The 21,689-nt window shown below is 42.0% G+C and overlaps 1 protein-coding gene across 5 annotated transcripts in view; it reads right to left on the bottom strand.

The window, feature by feature from the left end:
* DIS3L2 (DIS3 like 3'-5' exoribonuclease 2) overlaps nt 1-21,437 on the bottom strand; it is a 282,840-nt gene extending 261,403 nt beyond the window's left edge. For 4 of the 5 annotated variants that reach the window (XM_054700163.1, XM_037524233.2, XM_054700165.1 and 1 more), the window contains exons 1-2: nt 21,382-21,437; nt 11,740-11,791 (exon numbers count right to left, since the gene is read on the bottom strand). The gene's annotated coding sequence lies outside the window, so the exon portion shown is untranslated. The remainder of the gene's footprint in view (nt 1-11,739; nt 11,792-21,381) is intronic. The other variant, XM_054700164.1, reaches the window with a different exon arrangement.
* Between the last annotated feature and the right edge of the window lie 252 nt (nt 21,438-21,689).

The following is a 21,689-nucleotide window of genomic DNA, read 5'->3' as shown; positions in this document are numbered from 1 at the left end:
TGCTAGTTCTCTATTTTCAAAAAGCGTGCCAGTTATATCATTATTTTCTTCTTTGGAAAGTGTTGCTCCGCCAGTGCCTGCTCTCAGGGCAACAGAGCAAACATCTGGACTGCACGACCCAGAGACGCGCTCAGCCCGCTGACAACACGCTCCTGGAGAAAACAGGCAGCGCCACCAGCACTGTCCCCTCGAAGTCGCAGAGAAGAACCCCAGCACTGTTCAGGGCACCTGGGGGGAGGATGGACACAAAGGTCTAACAGCAGGTTGTCTCCAACTAAATCCAGACCACTGAGAGAACTGGGGAAACTTGAAGACCTCAAAGCCAACCTGCCAACGTGGGATGTGGTCTGTCACCTGAGCAAACTGTGTTGGGGCACCCAAGAGAGGCCCTCCAAACACAAACTGGTGCCAGGCCTCCTCCTTCCGCACGTACACCTCTCAATGTGCATGACCTCAAAGATGGCGACTGTATGCTCTGCCACTTGTCCAAATTCTCCACTTCCCAGCTACAAACCTCTACCAGCCACGAGGGCATCGCTGTGGTTTTGACAGCTGACCACTTCAGGCAGATAAGGAGAAACACGGCAACTCCAAGAAAACAAGTAAACCAAACAACCCTGAAGCCTGAAAGGTGGCTCTGACAGGCCTGTGGCATTTCTTCTTGCTGCTCCAAGGAAGGAATTGCAAATAGCAGCATGGGCACCCTGCTTCCCGGGCAGACGAAACAAGCCTAAGGTCTGTGGGCCCCAGGGAAACAGGCCCCCCATTCCCACCCCAGAGCTCAGCTTCCCAGCACTGACACGTGCCTCTGAGCAGGAGAGCAGAGCATGGGGGCCTAGGGCTCCACACAAGGCTTGGGTTGGTGACGCTGTCAAGCCGCAGGCTGCACACCACTGTCCTGCCCAGGGACATGCACCACTGCGGCCGCACTGCCTCAAGACACACGTTAAATACAAAATCTCATTCACACAGAGCCTGAGTGCACATCTCACAATCCGGATGTGAGAAAATCCAAATCATGACTCCCACAGCCACCATAGCCCTGGCAGAACCAGACACATGTACTCTGCTTTACTTCAGACGGCAATGACCTCAAAAGAAACTTAGAAAGAATCAAGTACATTTTAAGCACCACATTTAATTACAAAGAAAAACTCTCAGATCAGACGTCAGAAAATGGCCTCCCTTGGGGATCGGTTTTTCTTCCTTTTTTTCTTTTTTTGAAACAATAAACAAAGACTGAACCAAACATTGAAGAATGTGCTGGAAGCAACAATCCTTACCTGGCCTGATGGACAAGCACCCACGACTTACTAGGGTTTCCTCTCCACTCTCAATCTAATTTGCCACGATGACCAGTTGTTTGATGTTTAAGATTTCATCTCATATATTGAATGCTTTCAAAAAGTACCTTTAATGTTAATCAGCTGAAGAATATGCTAAAACTCAGTCCTCACTTGAAGAAAGAGACACAATACTGAAGCCATCAAAAAATGGATCATCTACTGTGAAACAAGTCAAAATTATTTGTTTATGTCAACTGAAGACAGACTTCCACACGCAAAATTAGAGAGGAATTTTGTTATGAACATAAATGCAAAAACCCAAAATTAAAAATTTAATCCATCATTAAATTTTTTAAAGTATGTACAATGAATGCATGGTATGGAGTGTTTATGTTAAGGATGCAGGCATGGTTCATGTTCTGAAACCCGCTGATATATTCTTATTAGTACATTAGGAGAGTGGAACCAGACTATCAGGTAGAAGTCTGATCTGTTGCACTGATCTGGTGCAACACCCATTTGATGTATTTTCTTCACTTATAGCAAGGATCACAATCAAACTCCACTCACTGGGCTAGAGACCCTTGTGGTATGAGTGGAAAAATATGATCCTCCTGTAGCACAAGCTACACTTGAGTTCAGCAGCCTCCACTCCACACTCTCAATGCATCCAACACCCATTTTTAATTAAATCGCTTCAGTTAACTAGGACTGTAAAGAAATTCTTCTAATGTGGTAAGATGTATTCCTCAAGGAAACGGCATCTCTTATGTAATATTCTGTCTAAGAATACACAACTTAAATCCAACCATGACGAAATACAAGATAAACCAAATGAGGAACATCTTATTTTTGGGAGGGGCTGGGGAAGATAGAGAGGAGGCAAAGAGAGAGAGAGGAACGTATATTCTTCAAAAATGCCAATGTCATAAAAGACAGAGGTCACAGAACTGCTCCAGATTAAAGCAGATAGAAGAAACATGAATATGCCCTGACGTACGAGGGGAAAGATGCCACCAGGGAGATGACTGGATCAACTGAGAAATTATCACAGATGACAGAGATGATCAAAGTTGTATCAGTATTAAATTAACTAAGTTGGTAATTTTATGTACATAAAAAGAATCCTTATTCTTAGAAAATACTGAATTGTTTCAGGGTGTTGAGGTAGGATATGAGATAAAGGTTCACAACAGGTGGCTCTAAGCAAAGGGTACATTCACTCTTGGACATTTATCCCACAGAATCGGAAACTTCCCATAAAAACCTGCACATGAATGTTCATAGCAGTTTCACTCAGAACAGCCAAAAAGTGAAAACAACCCAGATGTCCTTCAAAAGATGACTGGTTAAACAAGTGGTGGTATATCCATGTCAGGGAATACCACTCAGCAGTAAAATGGAACACTGATAGACGCTGTAGTCTATATGAATCACCAGAAAATTATGGTGAGTGAAAGAAATCAATTCCAAGGTTACATACTATGTGGACATATTTATAGAACTTTTTAAAATGACAAATTTAGAGAGCTAAAGTAGTTTAGTGGTTGCTGGGGGCTAGAAAAGAGATGGCTGAGACTATGACAGGGTAGCAGGAGAGATGCTGGTGATGAAAGTATTCTGAATCTTGGTGGTGGTGGTCACACAATTCTACAGATGTGACACAAAATGAATAAAAATCTGGTGAAGTTTAAATGAGATGGGTATATCAATTTCCTAGTTGTGATAGTATATCATGGGTACACAAGAGTAAACTGGGTAGAGTGTACATGGGATCTTTCTGTATTATTTCTTACAACTGCATGTGATACTACACATATCTCAACATAAAATTTTAATTTTAAAAGAACATTTTAAAAAGTTAAAACTAAAATAGCATCAGAAAATAAATTGTGACTAAAGTACTAAAGACATTCCTATGAGCTTCAAGAATAAGAAAACACCTCCAGCTATAACTGTGCTATTTGCCGTTGTTCTAAGAGCTAGTAATTGCTACATAACAAAAAAGATGATAAAGAAAAATCAAATATAAATGAACTGCCTAGAAAATTTAATACAACCAATTGAAAAAGCATTAGAATGAGTTCAGTAGTCTCCAAATGCAATATATAAATAGCATTTTTATATCCCAGAAATAATCAATTAGAAAACTCTAAAATAAAAAACTTGGTTCTACTTTTTTCATAAGTCATATACAATTATTTTTATATTTTTTAATTTTTATTTTCCTCCAGGGGTATAATGATTATGTATCTCTATAAGCTTCTCTAAAACAACAACATACTCTCCAGTTACCTGCACTGAGCACCAAATTTGTTCTTTGAGTTGCTACTTCTCAGTCTCTAGCCCATCCTTCACTTTAGCAACTAAAGATTCTAGAAAGATTCAAAACTGTTTTCCAACTCCCCAAGGCTACAAATACTTTAAACAAGTCTAGGCTAGTTATAAGAGATGAGCATCAAAAGTTTCTTCCAGGTCAGAATCTCCATCTTGCCAGGAGCCAGAACTCCTTTAATCAGCTCCAGGAGACGCCAAGTGTTCGTTCTTCTGCAGGACTCAGGACCATCTCATCTTCAGAAGCTGCTCTCTCCCGTGAATTCTAAGTTCTCAGTCAGTAAACCTCTCTCTACAGCAGAATCATATTTAATCCACCCATTTCTAATCAAGGCCTCTCACATTAGCCACATTTTCAGCTACAACTGTTTCAAAACCATTATCTGTTGAGTGCACTTCCTCTAGGTAGGCCTGCTGTGAAGTGCATCTGCAGAAAAGTCAAGTTCGTCTTGTTTTTTAAAGTAACACTGCTTTACAACACTGTATGTGATTCAAAGGCACAGGATCACATCTCCTCAGAGGATGACACCACACCCACCACCAAGGCACCCTCCGCCCGCCACCACAAGTCCACACCCCACCTCCCCTTTCTGGCTCCACCCCCCAATCTTGTAGCCTCAATTACACAGTCAGATTTCTAGGATTTATTCATCAGTTTGATTTTAGCAGACCATTTGTTTCTCTATATTCCACATATAAATGAAACCACTCAGCATCTGTCTCTCTCCTTTTGACTGACTGCATTGCGCATTCTCCCGCCCCGCTCCACCCATGCTGTGGGAAATGGCCTGCACGTGTCTTTTTTACACCTTATTTTCCTAGTCCACGCCTCTGGCACGGGGCACTTAGACTCTCCCCACAGCGTGGCTATTGTCAACAGTGCTGCAATGAACACAGCGCATATATTCCTTCAAGTTAGTGTTTTTGCATTCTCTGGATAGAAAATTAGGAGTAGAACTGCTGGATCATACGGTAGATGTTTTTAATAGCTTGAGAAACCTCAACACTGTTTTCTGAAAGGGCTGGGCCAGTCTATATTCCCCAGAGTGCACGAGGGTTCCTTTTTATCCACATCCTTGCCAGCACTTGTTTCTGGAGTTTTGGGTATGGGCCATTCTCACAGGTGTGAGGTTGTATCTCACTGTGGTTTTGATTTGCATTTCCCTGAAGATGAGTGATAAGGAGCATTTTTTCACGTCATCCATATGTCTTCCTTGGAGAAGTGTCTATTTAGGTCTCCTGTCCATTTTTTTTTTTTTGATAAGGTTTTCTTTTTGTTGAGTTGCAAGAGTTCTTTATAGATCTAGGATATCAGTTCTTCTGTCAGATGTGTGATGTATGATGTGCAAATACTTTCTCCCACTCAGCATGACGTCTTTTTGTTTTACTTATGGTTTCTTCAGCTGTGCAGAACCTTCTTAGTTTGCTGTAGTCACATTTGTTCATGTTTACTTTTATTTCTCTTGCCATTGAAGATGAATCCAGAGACATCACTTTCACGAAAGCCCATTTCATGGAACGCTTGCCTATGTTTTCTTCTGGGTATTTTATAGTTTCAGGTCTTAGATCCATGTCTTTAATCCATTTTGAGTTAACCTGTGTGAGAGTTATGAGATGGGAGTCTAATTTCATTCTTTTGCATGTAGCTGTCCAGTATTCCGAACACCATTTGCTGAAAAGCCTTTCTTTCCTTCAATGTATACCCTTGGCTAGCTTGTTAGAGATTAACTGTTGAGATATACGGCTTTATTTCTGGGCTCCTAATTCTATTCCATTGATCTGTATGTCCATTTCTATTCTAGTACCACATTGTTTTAATTACTATAGCCCTGTAGTATAATTTGAAGCCTTGGTGTATAACACCACCATTCTTCTTGTCAGGCTTGCTTTGGTGACCCAGAGTATTTTGCAGTTCCATATGAATTTTAGTTAATGTTTGTTCTATTTCTTTGAAAAATGCCACTGAAACCTTGATAGGGATTGTACTGAATCTGAGTATTGCTTTGAGTATATAAGGGAATACATCTCCATTTCTTTGTGTCTTCTTCTATTTCTTTTAACAATGTCTTATAGTTTTCATTGTACAAGTCCTTCAACTCCTTTGTTTACTTCTAGGTATTTCTTTTTGACGCAACTATAAATGGGGCTGTTTTCTTGACTTCCTTCTCTTCTAGTGCATTGTCTACATGAAACAAAGCAACTGGTTTTTGTAAATTGATTTTGTAACCTGCCACTTTGATATTTGAACAGACCACTTCTTGACACATTTACCCTTCCAAATAGTCACACAAGATACTATTCACATTTACTAATATGTCTATAACTTAAAAAAAAAAAAAAACATAAAATAGCAAGTGTTTGACAAGGATGTCAAAGAAACTAGAACCCTCATGCCTTGCTGGTGGAAATGTAAAATGGTTCAGCCAATGTGGAAAGCAGTGTGGCAGTTTCTCAAAAAGTTAAAAATACAATTACCCTATACCCCAGCAATTCCACTAATAGAGTCAAAGGTATATATCCAAAAAGAGTTGAAAACAGTTACTCAAATAAATAATTGTACACATATGTTCACAGCAGCACTATTCACAATAGCCAAAAGGTGGAAAAGACCCAAATTTCTACTAATAGATAAATGTATAAACAAGTGGTAGCATATATATACATTGGAATATTAGTCAGCCATAAAAGGAATGGATATATGCTACAATATGGATGAACCTCAAAAACATGGTTAAGTGAAAGAAGCCAGATAGACACAGGGTGACATATGATTCCATGTATATGAAACATCCACGACACAGAAAGTAGACTAATGGCTACCTGATGATAGGAGAGAGACAAACAGGGAGAAAGTACTTAATGGGCATGAGCTTTCTTCTGGAGTGATGACAGAAGAAGTGGTTGCACAACACTATGAACATACTAAACGTCACTAAATTGTTACCTTTACAGTGGTTAATGTTAGAGGAATTTCACATCAATAAAAAATGATTTTAAAAATCAAATAGAAGATAAAAAAGGACAGAATAGATGAGAAATATTTGCAGAGGATGTAAGGAGGGAGAAAAGATCTACTCTAGGAGATTGAAAAACATACTACAAAGTAATGGTAATTGAGAGAGTATGATATTTAGGTGAAATACACAAAGACATCATTATAAGGAAACAGCCTGGAAACTGACTCTTGGGAATTTACAAAAAGGGCATTTCAGATCTAGCTATCTGATTAAAGAAAAATGAAGCCTGATCCTTATTCATATACCTCAAGACAAACTACAGTTGGCTTACAGTGCTAAATCTTGCAAGTAAAATTATAAATTGATGAAAAGAAAATACAATTAAGAAATTGCTTAAAATCTAGTGGTAAAGTCTTCTTAGTTAAGGCATGAAATGGAAAGAATATAAAGAGAGAGACTCAAATTTTTCAAATTAGAAACTTCTGTAAGCCAAAAGAAACCATGGATAAAGACAAAACAGACCGGGAGAAAATACTCACAGCATGTGAAATGAATGCAAGGATCTAACACAGAACATGTAAAGACAAATCAACATGAAAGCTGTAACCTAAGTACAATAAAAATTTAAGACAAAATATAGGAAAATCTAAATTTTACACGAAGAGAAAATCTAAATTTCATTGACCAATGTTTGGCCCCACTATGGTTATCTTAAATAATTCCTATGTGCAGGCAGGGCAAAGAACCACTAGGCAACACCTAGTTAGAGAGTAAGGGTGTCCCAGGGTGCCCAAGGTATAGTATAAGGGAAAAACGAGGAAAAACCACCTCTTCAAAGGCACCTGCCCACGCACCAGGGTATATGGCCCCGAGTGATGCGCTCTGGAGCCGTGAAGATGGACAGAGGGAGGAAGCTTTAAAGGAGACTGGTCTATTTTTATCCAGTCAGCAGGCATTATCTTGCTTATTTTTACAAGGCAAAGACATATGAATCATAGTCGTTATGAGACTAATGAGGAAAATTATTAAGAAATAAATGTATGCTCCTAATTACAAACATTCTAGGATTAATTATTTGTAAAATACAACCAAAGTGAACACACCTAATGCTATAGGGAAAAGCAAATCACTGAAAAATAATCTGCAATGTGACTGATATTATATATTGAAAAAACACGCAACACCAATCGGCAACTTAAGGATACAAACCCTGTGGTTCAAGTACAAAGAAAACACAAAATTCAGGTTACCTCTGAAAAGGGAAGGAAGAGGTGAAATTAGAAACAGGAACACAGGGACCATCCATGGTAATAATTTTCCTTCAAACTAGAGGTTGGGTACAATGGTAGTCACCGTACCACTCTTCTGTATATCTGTATTTTGCATACATTATTTTATAACTTCTCAGTATTTAATAAAAGACCACAATTTAAAACAAGCAAATAAGGGCCTCCCTGGTAGTGGAAGGGGTTAAGACGCAACCTATGAAGCAGTCCACAGCCTCCGCAGCAAGAGTTAGATCCCGCCAGCCGCCCACCAGAGAGCAACCCACATGGCGCAGCGGACCTCTCCTGACTTGCCTGCTGCTCCCCTCAGCAGTATACTTTGGTCAGTCTGCCTGTTCTGTTCCCCGCTCTGTCTCTGGTGAGTCCTCTCACCCGCCCACACCTCTGGCCTGTGCCCCAGCTCTTATATGCATAAATAATTTTTTTAAAAGAAAAAATAAATAAAACAAGCAAATAAGACTTACCTAATGCATGTTAAAGACATATACACTCTTTTAATTCCAGATTCAGTCTTTGCCACTGAAAATCTGCTTGGTTCTATCATGCCCTTCTAAGCAGTCGCCTGTTAGGAGTTAGCAAAATCCTTAATTTTCATCTTTGCTTCTAAAGTTGCATTAATATGGAGAGACTCGTGTGGACAGGGACAGGACCCAACCAAGGGCAATGCACGGTGGGCAAACTCATTGAGAACCACCAAGTAGCCGCTGCAGGAGCTCTCACAAAAAAGGCACTTGCGAAAACTCGAGAGCTAAAATGTTTGCGTGAGACAATGAAAGCATTCCAGAAAGAATGATGGGACTTGAACAGTAAGATATTTTCCCATTAATTATTTTTTTTAACTGATCAAAATTCGGTGAAACCTCAGCTCTCAAGTCCTTTGAGATACAAAGACTGGAGCACGTGCAGTCTTAGGCTTTGCACACTTGTGAGCCCAAGGACATGTCACACTACTCCTCCCCGCCAGCCACAGGCAACAGTCCCAGAGGAGCAGGGTTAGGCTCTGCCCACATATCATCTGAGCATTCCTTTCACTAGAGCAGTACAAGATTACACAATGACCCTTAAGTTGAAACAGGATTCTGGATGCCTGAAGAAGTGGGCTAACCTCTGGGTATGGAAACCGAGTGCTGAGACAATCAATAAATGAATCAGCATAAAGTATGCTGACTTCTTTGGAAGGAATTTTATGAACACAGGATTTAAGACTTCTTATACAATAAACAATGCAATTACTAGTACTAATAAAGTAGAACTAAAGATGCTCTCATGTTATTAATTAATCAATAAATCTATGAATTAATTATGTATAAGACTTTACTAAATAATGAAAAGAAAATTTAAAAGATATCTCTGTGTCAGAAGTAAGCGGCAGCCGAAGAAACAAGACTTATTTAAAGTTGTGATAAGATGGTCTCACTCATAGCAGGAATCTAGAAAACTTAAATAAGGGACCAGGAAAATGAATAACTATAAGAAAGTGAAAATCAAAATCAACAAAAAACTATGAACCAGAGACACTTTTTGGGGGGCGGGGGCAGGAGGGGAGGGATTGGGGTCAGAATGGGGGGGGCTGCAATTGTATGGGGAATATAAAAATAAAATTTATTATTTTTTAAAAATAAATAAATAAAGTTGTGATAAGTCAGACATTAAAATTACTTCACAATTCCAACTTCCCTAGTCATATGCTTTCCACATTCACAACCAGTGCAGTTAAATACAAGCCCCACTATTCCAATCTCATGCAGTGCTGTTCAAATGCTTCACCCTCCATGAAATAACCTGCAAAATCTTATCTCTTATCTTTTATAACCTACACACGCCCTCATTATTCATCTTTCTATTTTATTAGATCTATACTTGTCTTATCTCCTCTACTGAAGCAGGAGTAATGGAAAGAAGTTATGAAAGCCCTAGACTTAAAACTGAACATTAACTGCCTGACTCTGACCAAACTAAACTACCTAACTTTCTTAAGCCTGTTTCTGAATATAGAAATAAGGGCAACTATTACTTAACTGCACTGCTTCTTTGATGAATAGGAATGTACGTGATATAAACAGAGACTTTAAAGCTAAGTATGCAGAGAATGTAGACGTATATGGGAATAACAGGAAAGGATATGAAAGTAGTATTAAAACTGCATTCCAAAAGTCAGAGGACAGACAGAACAGGTTAAGAGACTGTAAAGACATAAAAAAAGATACAACTCACTTCTAAAGGTAAACAGTATGATACCTGAGATAGAAAAATACATTGCATGTGGTTAACAGCAGATTATAAATTGCTTAAGAAAACTAGTAATAATAAACCTGAAGATAGAGAAATAGGAACTATCCAAAATAAACAACAGAAAAAGAGACAAGAAAAAAGTAAACAGAATACCGGTGGGACAACTTCAAGTAACCTAATGTATTTCTAATTGAAATCAACAAAAGGGGGTGGGGATAGAGAGGTGGAAAAGGAAAAAGTATTAGAAGAAACAACAGTGACAATTTTTCCAAACTTGTAAAAAATATGAAACCACAAACCCAAGAAGTTCAATAACACAAATCATAAGAAACATAAAATTATACTAAGATACATCATAGTCAATTTCATTAAAACTACTTTGAAAAGAAAATCTTATGTGTCACCAGAGAAAAAAATACATATTAAAAGCTAGGATGTCAGCAGATTTCTTGTCAGAAACAAGCAAGGTAGAAGATAGTGACTCAAAATCCTTAAAACAGTGATAGAAAAGAAAAAAAAAACTATTAATCTAGAATACTTTATCCAGCAAGAATATCTTTCAAAACCAAAGGCAAAACACAAACCTTTTCACATATGTGAAACCTGAAATAATCATCACCAGCAACTCTGCATTACAGAAATATTAAAATAAGTCCTTAAACCAGGATAAAATGATAGTGGATGCAAATCTGGAGCTACACAAAGGAATGAAGAGCCCTAGAAAAGGTAACTATGTAGGTAAATATAAAGATTGTATTATTGTCATTTAAGTACTTTAAAAATAACTGGTTACTTATAAATAATAATTATAATGTATACTGGGATTGATAACATATGTAGAGAGAGAAAATACCACAAGAGCACAAAGACCAGGAGGAAAAATTAAAAGATAGTGTAGAAAGGCTTTTATAGGATGTTAGGTATAACATTGCTTGAAAGAAGACTGTGAGGAGTTTAACATCTACAAACTCTAAAGCAACCATTAAATAGTTACAGCTAATATGCCAACAAAGATAAACAATTTTAGAAAAAAACAAATTAACACAAAAATTAATCCAAAACAAGTCAAAACAAAGAAAAAGAAAACAGAACAAATTGGAAACATATCAAACAAATAGCATAATGAAAGACTCTAACCTAACCATATAAATAATCACATTAAATATAAATAGTCTAAACATACTAAATAAAAGATTGTCAGGCTAGTTTTAGAAAGTAACACCAAGTATACACTTCACTGCCTGCAGAAACACACTCCAAATACAAAGAAATAAATCAGTTGAAAGTAAATGGATAAAAAAGATGTATCATGCTAACACTAATGAAAGTTGGAATGACTATACACATTAATGTCAGAGAATGCAAATTTCAGAATAAAGGCTATTACCACAGTTAAAGATGGCTATTTCAAAACAATAAAAGATTGATTCATCAAGAGCAAATAACAATTCAATTGAAGAGTGTCAAAGGTACAATCTTACAGTTATAAAATAAATAAACCATGGGGATGTAATGTACAGAATGGGGATTACAGTTAATAACACTGCAGTGCATATCTGCAAGTTGCTAGCAGAATAAATCTTAAAAGTTATTATAGGAAAAGAAATATAACCATGTATAATGATAGTTGCTCACTAAACTTACCAGTATGATCTTTTCTCAACATATACAAATATCGAATCATTATGTTGTATACCTGAAATATAATGTTATATGTCAGTTATACCTCAATTTAAAAAATATAACAGACAATCTATGTCAAACTCAAAGTTTTTACTTAACAAGTAAAATACTTCTAAATATAATGTCAACACTGTATTTATACCTAGTAACAGAGTTTCATACTATAAAATGCAAAATATTTGTTGATAAATCAGCAAATCCATAATTATAGACAAAGCTTTCACTATTCCTCTCTCAATAATTAAAAGAATAAGCAAATAAATCCATACAGATACATAAGACTTACTATTAATCAACTAGATCTAATTGACATTTATAAAACACTCCAACCAGGGGCCTCCCTGGTGGCGCAAGGGGTTAAGATGCAACACTACAAAGCTATCCGCAGCCACTGTAGCAAGAAATCGATCCCTGGCCAAGGAGCTGACCCCCATGGCACAGCAGACCTTGCCTGTCTCCCTGCTGCTCCCCTCAGCAGTGTATTTCAGTTGATCCATCTGTTCTGCTCCCCACTCTGTCTCTGGGGAATCCTCTCACCCCCTACACTTCTGGCCTCTATCCCAGTTTTTGTACACATAAATAAATAAATCTTAAAAAAAGGAAAGCACTCCGGGCCTCCCCGGTGGCACAAGGGGTAAAGCACCGCACTATGAAGCAATCCACAGCCTCTGCAGAACAAGTTCGATCCCCAGCCAGCCAGGGAACAACCCACATGGCAAGGCAGGCCTCTCCTGTCTCGCCCGCTGCTCCCCTCAGCAGTGTATTTCAGTCAGTCTGCCTGTTCTGTTCCCTGCTGTCTCTGGTGGATCCTGTCACCACCACCACCCCACATCTCTGGCCTATACCCCAGCTCTTGTATGCATCAATAAATAAATCTTTAAAAAAAAAAAAAACACTCCAACCAAAACGATATAATAAACATTCTTTTCAAATGCACACAAAATACTAATCAAGATATATAATATTCTAGGCCATAAAATAAGTCTCAATTTTTAAAGTTTCAAGTCATACTAAGTATGTTCTCTAAATACATTCTATTTAAATTAAAACCAGTAAAACAAAGATAACTGGAAAATCTCTGTATATTTAAAAATAACACACTTCTAGGGGCTCCCTCGTGGTGCAAGGGATTAAGCAAAGCACTTTGAAGCAATCCTCAGCCTTTGCAGCATAAGTTTGATCCCCTGCCGGCCAGGGAGCAGCCCACGTGGCGCAGCAGACCTCTCCTGTCTCGCCCGCTGCTCCCCTCAGCGCTGTAATTCGGTCTGCCCGTTGTGTTCCCCACTCTGTCTCTGGTGAATTCTCTCACCCCCCGCACCTCTGGCCTGTACCCCAGTTCTTGTATGCATAAATAAATAAATCTTTTAAAAAACATACTTCTAAATAACATGTCAAAGAAATCAAAAGGAAAATTTAAAGAATTTTCAAATGAATGAAAACACAACACACCAAAATTTGTGGGGCACAGCTAGCACAGACTTACAAAGACATTTATAGCACTAAATATCTATATTTTAAAAGAGGAAGGGCATCAAATCAATGACTTAAATTTCTAATTCCTAAGTGTTGACAAGGATGTAAGGAAACTGGACCTTTCATAAAATGTTGGTGGGAATGCAAAATACTACAGCCACTTTGGAAAACTTGAGTTTCTTTCAAAATTAACCTCCCTGATGGCCCAGGGGTTAAGTGTCAGTGTTATTACCCTCAAGTCTGAGTTCAATCCCCAGCCAGGGAGCTGACCCACATATGGTGCAGCAGACCTCTCCTGTCTCGCCCACTGATTCCCTTCAGCAGTGTATTTCAGCAAAATCCACCTGTTCTGCTCCGAACTCTGTCTCTGGTGAATCCTCTCACCCCCAGCACCTCTGGCCTACACTCCAGTTCTTCTATGAAAAAAAATAAATAAATAAAAATAACAAAATAAATTTAATAGCATCCGTATTTGTTGATAAAAACTCCAAACAACCAATGTGTCCAACAATAGGTAAGTGTATCAATAAACTGTGGTACACTCATAGGAAGCAATACAATTCAGCATTAAAAGGGAATCAACTATTTATATGCTGAATAATGATCTCAAAATCACCATATTGTGGAAAAAAAAGCATAACTACATAGTGTACGGTTACATTTATATAAAATTCTAGGAACTCCTAGAAGATAAAAAAAAAAACGAATGTATAGTGAGAGAAAAATCAGTGACTATTTGGGATTTGGTTTAAGAAGCCAGGGATGAAAATTTTGGAGGTGACAGCTATATCCACCATCTTGACTGTGATGATAGTCTCAGCAGTACATACATGTGTCAAAACTTAACAAATTATAACACTTTAACAATTATACACTTTAAATATGTGCAGTTTACAGTATGTCCATTACACCTCAGTCGCTTTTTTTAAAAGATGGTCTTAGACAACAATTAATAATCTTCCACACTAACAAATCGGGCCTTAATACATTTACCAAAATTATCCCATTAATAATGCATATTTTAATCATCACTCCTATACTCTTCAAGAAAGATTGATTTGAAACGGCAAAATTCAGGAAACATAGAAAACAAATGTCATATTTGGGCAAGAGAGCTCTGAACAATTCCAATTTTTTCTCATTTAAAAAACTTCAGATAACTAAAAAGCCTCGCAAACCACGTAACTCACTGATTTGATCTTAAGTAGGAATAAACAAAAATGACAATGTGTTATTGTCTCCTCCCTGTATAACTGCTGCTAGTTTCCTATCCAGTCAGTCCTTTAAGACTGATTAAAGCTGACCACTGCCAAGAGAGAATGGAACAACTGTCTCCCTCATGAGAAATGCTCTCTAAACAAGGCCAAGCTAAATAGAAATGCGGGGAACCCCCCTCCACCCCCCTCAGCACCCGGATAATCACTACCAAGCTCCCTTCTTCTCCAAGGCTTAGTGGGAGAAACAATTCAGCTTCATTAGAGGAAGCCAGACGAGCAATCTAGGGGATGGAGTTCCTCATTAGTGCCATAACTTCCTTCCTCCTCCTGGCTTGGGTTACTCAAACTCTCAAGCCTATCAGCTATTTCAGGAACCACTTTCCTTCATTTGGAGGAAATTCTCAAGCCACAGGGAACCGGTAACTTCTTACTATATCAGCCTGTTTAGCCTTTACAGTCTCCATGGAGCTGGAGCTCTCAGCCCCTGCAGGTGCTGTGCCAGAACTGCTGAGGGGAGCAGCAGGACGCAGTGTATGGGGAGAAACACGGGCTTTGGAATATCAGAGGTAGGTCCGTACCTTGGTTCTAACACTACTGCCCTATGACTTCATCTTGTAAAAGTGCCACAAGACACCTCCCTGAGTCTCTACGTTTTTATTAGCAAAAAAGTCAACTCATCTTCCTCTCTGGGCTACGGTGGTAAGTGACAAAATGCATATGGGTTTCTTGACACAGAAGGGTTCATTAAATGATAATTCATTCCTTTTTTACTTTCCTGAGGGCAAGGTACCCCCTCCATAGCCCTTATCCCCCAGGGGATTTTACCAGAAACATTTTTACTGTGCTTTGTGCCACATGAATGTCCTCTCCTGCCAGTATGAACACTGTTTCTTGTTGCTACCATTAGTGTATCCCAGAGGCAGCAACTACTGAGATACAAGAAAGGAATAAAAAGGAGTTGGATGGTACAACTACATCAAGGAGCGTTATTCACAGTGGTAAAAGCGTGGAAGCAGCCCCAGTGTTCTGTGGTGGATGACCAGGTGAGCAAACTGCTTTATACACACACTGCAATGTTACTCCCTTAAAAAGAGAAGAGATTCTGACATATGCCAAAACATAGATGAACCCCAAAACATCATACTAAATTGAGTCAGTCAGTCAAACGAGGACAAATAGTGTCTGGTCCCACTTATATGAGGCACTTAGTCAAAATCCTAGAGGAAGAAAGCAGAATGGCAACTCCAGAGACTCGGGAGAGGGAAGTTGTTTAATGGGTGTAGAATTTCAATTTTACAAGATGAAATAAAGTTTCTGGTGATGGACAGTGATGGTGGTTGCACAATCATGAATGCATTTGATCCCACTGAAGTGTACACTCAAAAATAGTTAAGATGGTAAGTTTCATGATCTTATGTGTATTTCACCAACTAAAAATACTGAGGAAAATAGGGTGAGTGGGTTGGTTGGTTGGTTAGTTGGTTTTGAACTTCAGTTGTCTGAGCTTTGGCCCAATCTTGCCTCCACATGACAGCATAATTAACCCCAAAACTGCAAGTCGGGGACATCAAGTCTTGCTCTGTTTCCAAACAGGATGCTAGCTCAAGGGTCATGTTGCCAGGTCTCCCTATCTCCTGTTCCATGACACAAAGGCGCACCTTGTGTCCCTGCACCACCACTCTAAGAGAGGCAACAAGAACTTGGGGGTGGGGGGGTTCCCCCGACATCACTACTGACAGCACGGATGGCAGGCACTCGGCGGGACCTCACGAGCCTTTCCAGGCCCAGAGCTGGATTTGCACATGTGCTCAACAATGGCAGGTTGAAAGTGACCTGTATTTCCCACAGCAACTCTCCAGATGAAACAAATGTTTTAAAGTTTAAAATAAAAGAACATTCTAAAAAACTGGATTCTATACATCTGGTCATATACCATCACAGGACAGCAAAGTCTGGGATTGTGGGTCTGCTACTCCTAGGCAGCCTATTCGGCCACCATTTTGTCACCTAAACAAGGTCAAAGTGGTCTGGCCAGTTAGGTACAGGAGCCCAACCCTTCAGCCCTTCAAATCAAACAAGAGCACAAAGCTGGATCACGCTGGGAAGGTTATGCATCATGAGTTATGTCCAGAATGCCCGGGGGGCTGAGGACCGATGCATAACATGTGCATCACGAGGTATGTCCAGAATGCTCAGGGGGCTGAGGACATACCTACTCCCGACTTATACATCACGTACTCCCGACTTATACATCACGAGGTATATGACTTATACATCACGAGGTAGGACTGGGAACAGCAGGGGAGGGAGGGTGGCCGAGGAGGCCCCATGTATGACAAGGGACCCCAGAAGCTGATCAGTGGAATGCCTTGTTGATAAGATTAGAACCATGGCTGGGGATTAGGGTGTGTCATCGAGTAGATAAGAAGTGCCTGGAGAGGGCCTCCCCTGGTGGTGCAGCGGTTGAGCACTGGGCTGGGAGGCTGCCTGCAGCCTCTGCAGCGACGGTTTGTTCCCCGGCCGCCAGTGAGTGTCCCATTAAAAAAAAATAGAAGTGCCTGGAGGGTAGACTCACAATCCCTAATCTTCTACACCCTTCCCCTTTTCTTTAATCTCCTTCCTCTTTAATCTCTTTTTGCTCCTCCCCCTTACAACCAATATCAATTGTCAATAAAAGGGCCAGGGTCTTGCTCTTCAGCAGCATCCTGCATTATGTAGCCTGCTCAATGACTCCCGTTTCTTTAGCAGTGTGGTGTTGCTCAAACAACATGAGATAAATGGGGAAAATGCAAATAAAAGTTCCAGGGAGAAACCCACATGGCACGGCAGACCTCTCCTGCCTCGCCCACTGCTCCCCTCAGCAGTGTCTTCAGTCTGTCCTTCTGCCTGTTCTGTTCCCTGCTCTGTCTCTGGTGAATTCTCTCACCCTCCCATGCCTCTGACTGTACCCCAGTTCTTGTATAAATAAATCTTTTTTAAAAAAATTTTTTAAAAAAAGTTTGCAAATGGTCGTCACACAAGAAAATGCTTTGTGGGCCTCCCTGGTGGCATAAGGGGTTGGGCCACAACCTATGAGGCAATCCGCAGCCACTGCAGCACGAGTTCGATCCCCAGCCAGGGAGCTACCCACATGGCGCAGCAGACCTCTCCTGACTCACCCGCTGCTCCCCTCAGCAGTGTATTTCAGTCAATCTGCCTGTTCTGTTCCCCACTCTGTCTCTGGTAGATCCTCCCACCCCCCACGCCTCTGGCCTGTATCCCAGTTCTTGCATGCATAAATAAATAAATCTTTTAAAAAAAAATGCTTTGTAACTTCTCTTTTTTTTTTTTTTTTTTTTGCACTTAAAATATTGAGCTAGCTCAAAATCTAGTCCAGTCCGATACCCAAAACCAACTGGTCCGTGGGCATTCTGCGAAGAGCACTAGGAAACTAGCACAAATATGATTCTTTCAAAAAACTCACAAGTATAAATTGTTTCCTCAAAATAAATCAGCTAATCTTAAAAGTTTAATGCATTAAGTTTTTCATTTCCGATGGCACGGTCATCAGATTTCCATCACAATTTGCAGGGGGAGCCAAGTGCATGTGCCATGGGCAAACATGGGCAATAAAGAGAACATTACGAAAAGGTGAGAATCTTAACTCTGATGCAAAAGTGAAGCTGTGATTCAACTGCAGGACCAGTGCGAGTCTGATTCATATGAGTGGTTCTGATACTAGTGAAGTTCACAATTTTATTGAGGGTCACCTTTCAGGCCAAGAAAGTTGAAGACAATCAATTAAGTAAATAATAGTTGTCAGCAGAACGCTATAGGGATATGGAAATCAGTTTCTGTGCCTCAGTGGTGCTTCAGGACTAACCATAGAGCACTGAGTGACAACATGCAGACAGGCAGTGGCAGAAAAGGCACCCTGCCTGGGACGGGAAGACCAGGCCCAGCTCTCATCCCAGCTCTGCCCCGACTAAGTGTCTGTCCTTGGGCAAGTCATGACAACTTCGGTAGGACTCCATCACCTGGAATGAGGGGGTTGGACAGGATGATTTCTAAGGCATCTTCCACTCTGGACCTACTGACCCAAGTGGAAACATGGGGGAAAGAGCAGGATCTTCAAGAATGGGGAGGATCTGACTGACTGAGGCTATGCCAAGCAAGGAGAATGGAGGTAAAAATGGACATATCTGTACGGCGACTCCACTGTGGCAATATGGAGTCGCCAAAATCATGGAAACAAGGTACAAGGTGCTAGCCAGGGGCAGGGGAAATGAGTGTTGTTTGATGTGGACAGAGTTTTCGTTTTGCAAGGCGTCCTAGAGACGTCACACAAGCACGTAAACACAATGAGCACCACTGAACTGCCCACTCGAAAATGGCTAAGAGGGTAAAGTTTGTATTTTGTGAGTTTTTTTAAATCACACTTAAAAATAAAATGAAAAGGGGTCACAGAAGTTAGTGCCCTGGCAGTCACACTGATGCAAAAATATTTCAAATCAACTAACATCCAGGGTCCAATTCTAGTCCCTAAAATTCCTTTTCTCCCAAGTGAAAAAAAAGGACACACCTCGCTAGTGGGACACACAGGCTTCCCAGACGACAGGAAGCTAACACAGTGTGTTAGAAGACAAGACAAACATTAGGAAGGGCAGAAACACAAAGCAGGCTACTCAAACACAACCTAACTGTGTCACTCCCCACCAGCCCAGCCTCAATCCTGAAATAAAACCATAGAGGCTGCTTTTCACTCCAAGGATAAACTTCTCACTCCTGCTTACAAGACCCAGCACCCCTAGCCCACCTCTCCAGCCCCCTCTCTCGGCAGCTGCTTCTACCCCCTCCCTGCTCCTTCTACTGACTGTACCTTAAGTCCCCAGTACTCTCCATGAACCCTGCCCTCCTAGGCTCTTTACCCTGCTGTTTGCTCTGACAGGACACCCTGCCCGGCCAGTGCATCCTTCAGATCTCACTTCTGATGTCAGTGACTTCCCTAACCAAACACTTGTCACAGCAGCAGTTTTACATCCCTGTGATTGTTCGACAGCACCTGGTGATGACATGGGCCACGTGTGCATTCGCTCTCCCCCACCTCCAACACCAGGCACTGAGCCCAGAACCACGTGAGCACCCAGACACTTGTTGAGTAAGTGACTAAATGGACACTAAACCTGGGGAAGAAAGCATAAAACATCTTAAGCAGTCTCCTTAAGAGCTTGTGCATCTTCACAAATGAAACGTTGGAGGATACCCAAAGCAAGTGAGTCTAAAATCCCTGTTCAACTCTAAAATCAGTCATCAGGATGCCTGCAGAAGTTTCTCTGGGCCTCCTATGTCTCTAGGGAAATGCTCAGCACCATAGGCTGATATTAAACACACACACAGATAACGCAGAGTTACTGGCTGCTAAATAACTACTGTATTTTTGGTATTTCCTGAAATAGGGCATTCTATTGAAAGCCCCCTGGAAATACCTGTCAAATGAACAAGAGCAACGTTTCACAAGACTCTGAAGCATGTATGAGGCAGTCGTAATTCCACTTAAACTCTGGTGTCTGATATAAAAGTTAGAACTGCAGAAGCAAAGAAAACAATCTCTAAGTGGCAAGCTCCCTGCTAGTAGCTTCATTACTTTAGATTGCAAATAGGAAAAAATGCCAACTAAAAGTTGAAGAAGTAAGTAGACAGTGCAGTAATGAACTTAAAACTATGAAAGACTACAAAATGTCAAATGGGAGTATTTCCCAAGCCTTTAAGAACATAAGGAAAGAAACTATTTAGAACACCATGTCCCCGCTAGTACAAACACAAACTATATCTCCACTATAGCTACATACTCCACGTGTTCCTGGACTCCCGGCCCATTCTGATCACTCCTCCCTCTGATTTGGCACGTAAACAAATGCTACTTGACAATTTTCCTACTGAGTTAATGTATACGGTTTTTGATTTCTACTACTATCCTTCCAGGTGCCTGATGCACTGTGGGGGCTTAATGAATTTATTGAACTGAAATGGCATTCTACTGTTTTGAAGAATGGATTCTGATCTACAAACACCTGTATTTTATTTCCAAATAATATCATTCGCGAAACTGTTCATATGACTGAGTCTTAGGTCCACCAAGGCTGGATTAAACTTAAAGTCCTATTCAACAATGTTCAAATAAGTCTGAGAGGTTTCTGAATGCCACTTCTCCAAACTCAGCTAAGGGAGACGCCAGCGCCACGAAGTCTCTCCCAATGTCTCTCACACACACCAGTAACACCTGCCCCGACTTTCTCCCAAGTAGCCAATTTCACTTGTCATGTCTCCCGAGCCCAGTCAGTCCCACGGAGAGTTCCTTATGCAGAAAATTGGAAGACCAGAACCCAAACTCCAGACCACTAGCTGCCCATCACTAAAAGCCGGCAAGTAAACTCCCCGGAGAAGGATGCGCTCGAAATGCTCCGCTGACAGTGTCCGCGCGAGCGGCACAGCGGACAGGAGCCTGGCACTAGGGAGGGCGCCCGGCAGCGCCGACCCCCAGGACCGGCGTCAAGTGGCAGCGGCTCCCGGCTCCAGAGACGCCCCCCGCTGCAGGCGGGCATCTGCGTCGGGGGCCGCACGTGGAGAAGGGCCACAGGCGACCCGAGCCTCGGGGAGCGCCCGCTCTCCGGCAGCAGGCTGGGTCGGGGCGCACCGGCCTGGGCGGCCGGCGGGGCGGCGAGGCGGGGCGCGGGCGGCCGGGGCCGGGGCCGGGGCCGGGGCCGGGGGCGTGAGCTGGGCCGGGCGCCGCCAGGGCCGGCGATGCCCGGGGCGGAGGGCGTCCGGCCGGGCCGCAGGCGCCCCGCGCAGCGCCGCGGAGCCGGCGGGCCCGGGCCGGGCCGGGCAGGGCCGGGCCGGGTGAGGAGGGGCGCGCGGCGGGGGCGGGAGGCCTCACCGTGGCTCCCGGAGGCGGCGGCGCCGCGGTCCCGCAGTTGCTAAGGAGAAGGCGCTTCCGGGTCAGGGCGCGGCGCGAGCCCGCGGACGGCGGCCGCGCGGGGCCAAGAGCCGGCGGGCGGGGGCGCGCGCGGGCTCCGCCGGCTCCCGGGGCCGCCCCGGGATCTCGGCCCCCCGGCTCCCCCGGCTCCCCGCGGCCTCCCGCCGGCGCCCCGCGTCCCCGCGCTCGCCCCGCCGCGTCCCTTCGGGGTACCGCTCGTGCTCGTCCGCTCCGCGCGCGGCTCCCGGACCCCGCGGCGGGCTGGGCCG

This window comes from Talpa occidentalis, unplaced genomic scaffold, assembly GCF_014898055.3.
Source record: "Talpa occidentalis isolate TD23 unplaced genomic scaffold, MPIMG_talOcc4v2.1 talOcc4.3, whole genome shotgun sequence".
NCBI classification, from domain to species: Eukaryota; Metazoa; Chordata; class Mammalia; order Eulipotyphla; family Talpidae; genus Talpa; species Talpa occidentalis.
The sequence above is the reverse complement of the archived record's forward strand: the minus strand, read 5'-3'. Positions and strand labels throughout refer to the sequence as shown.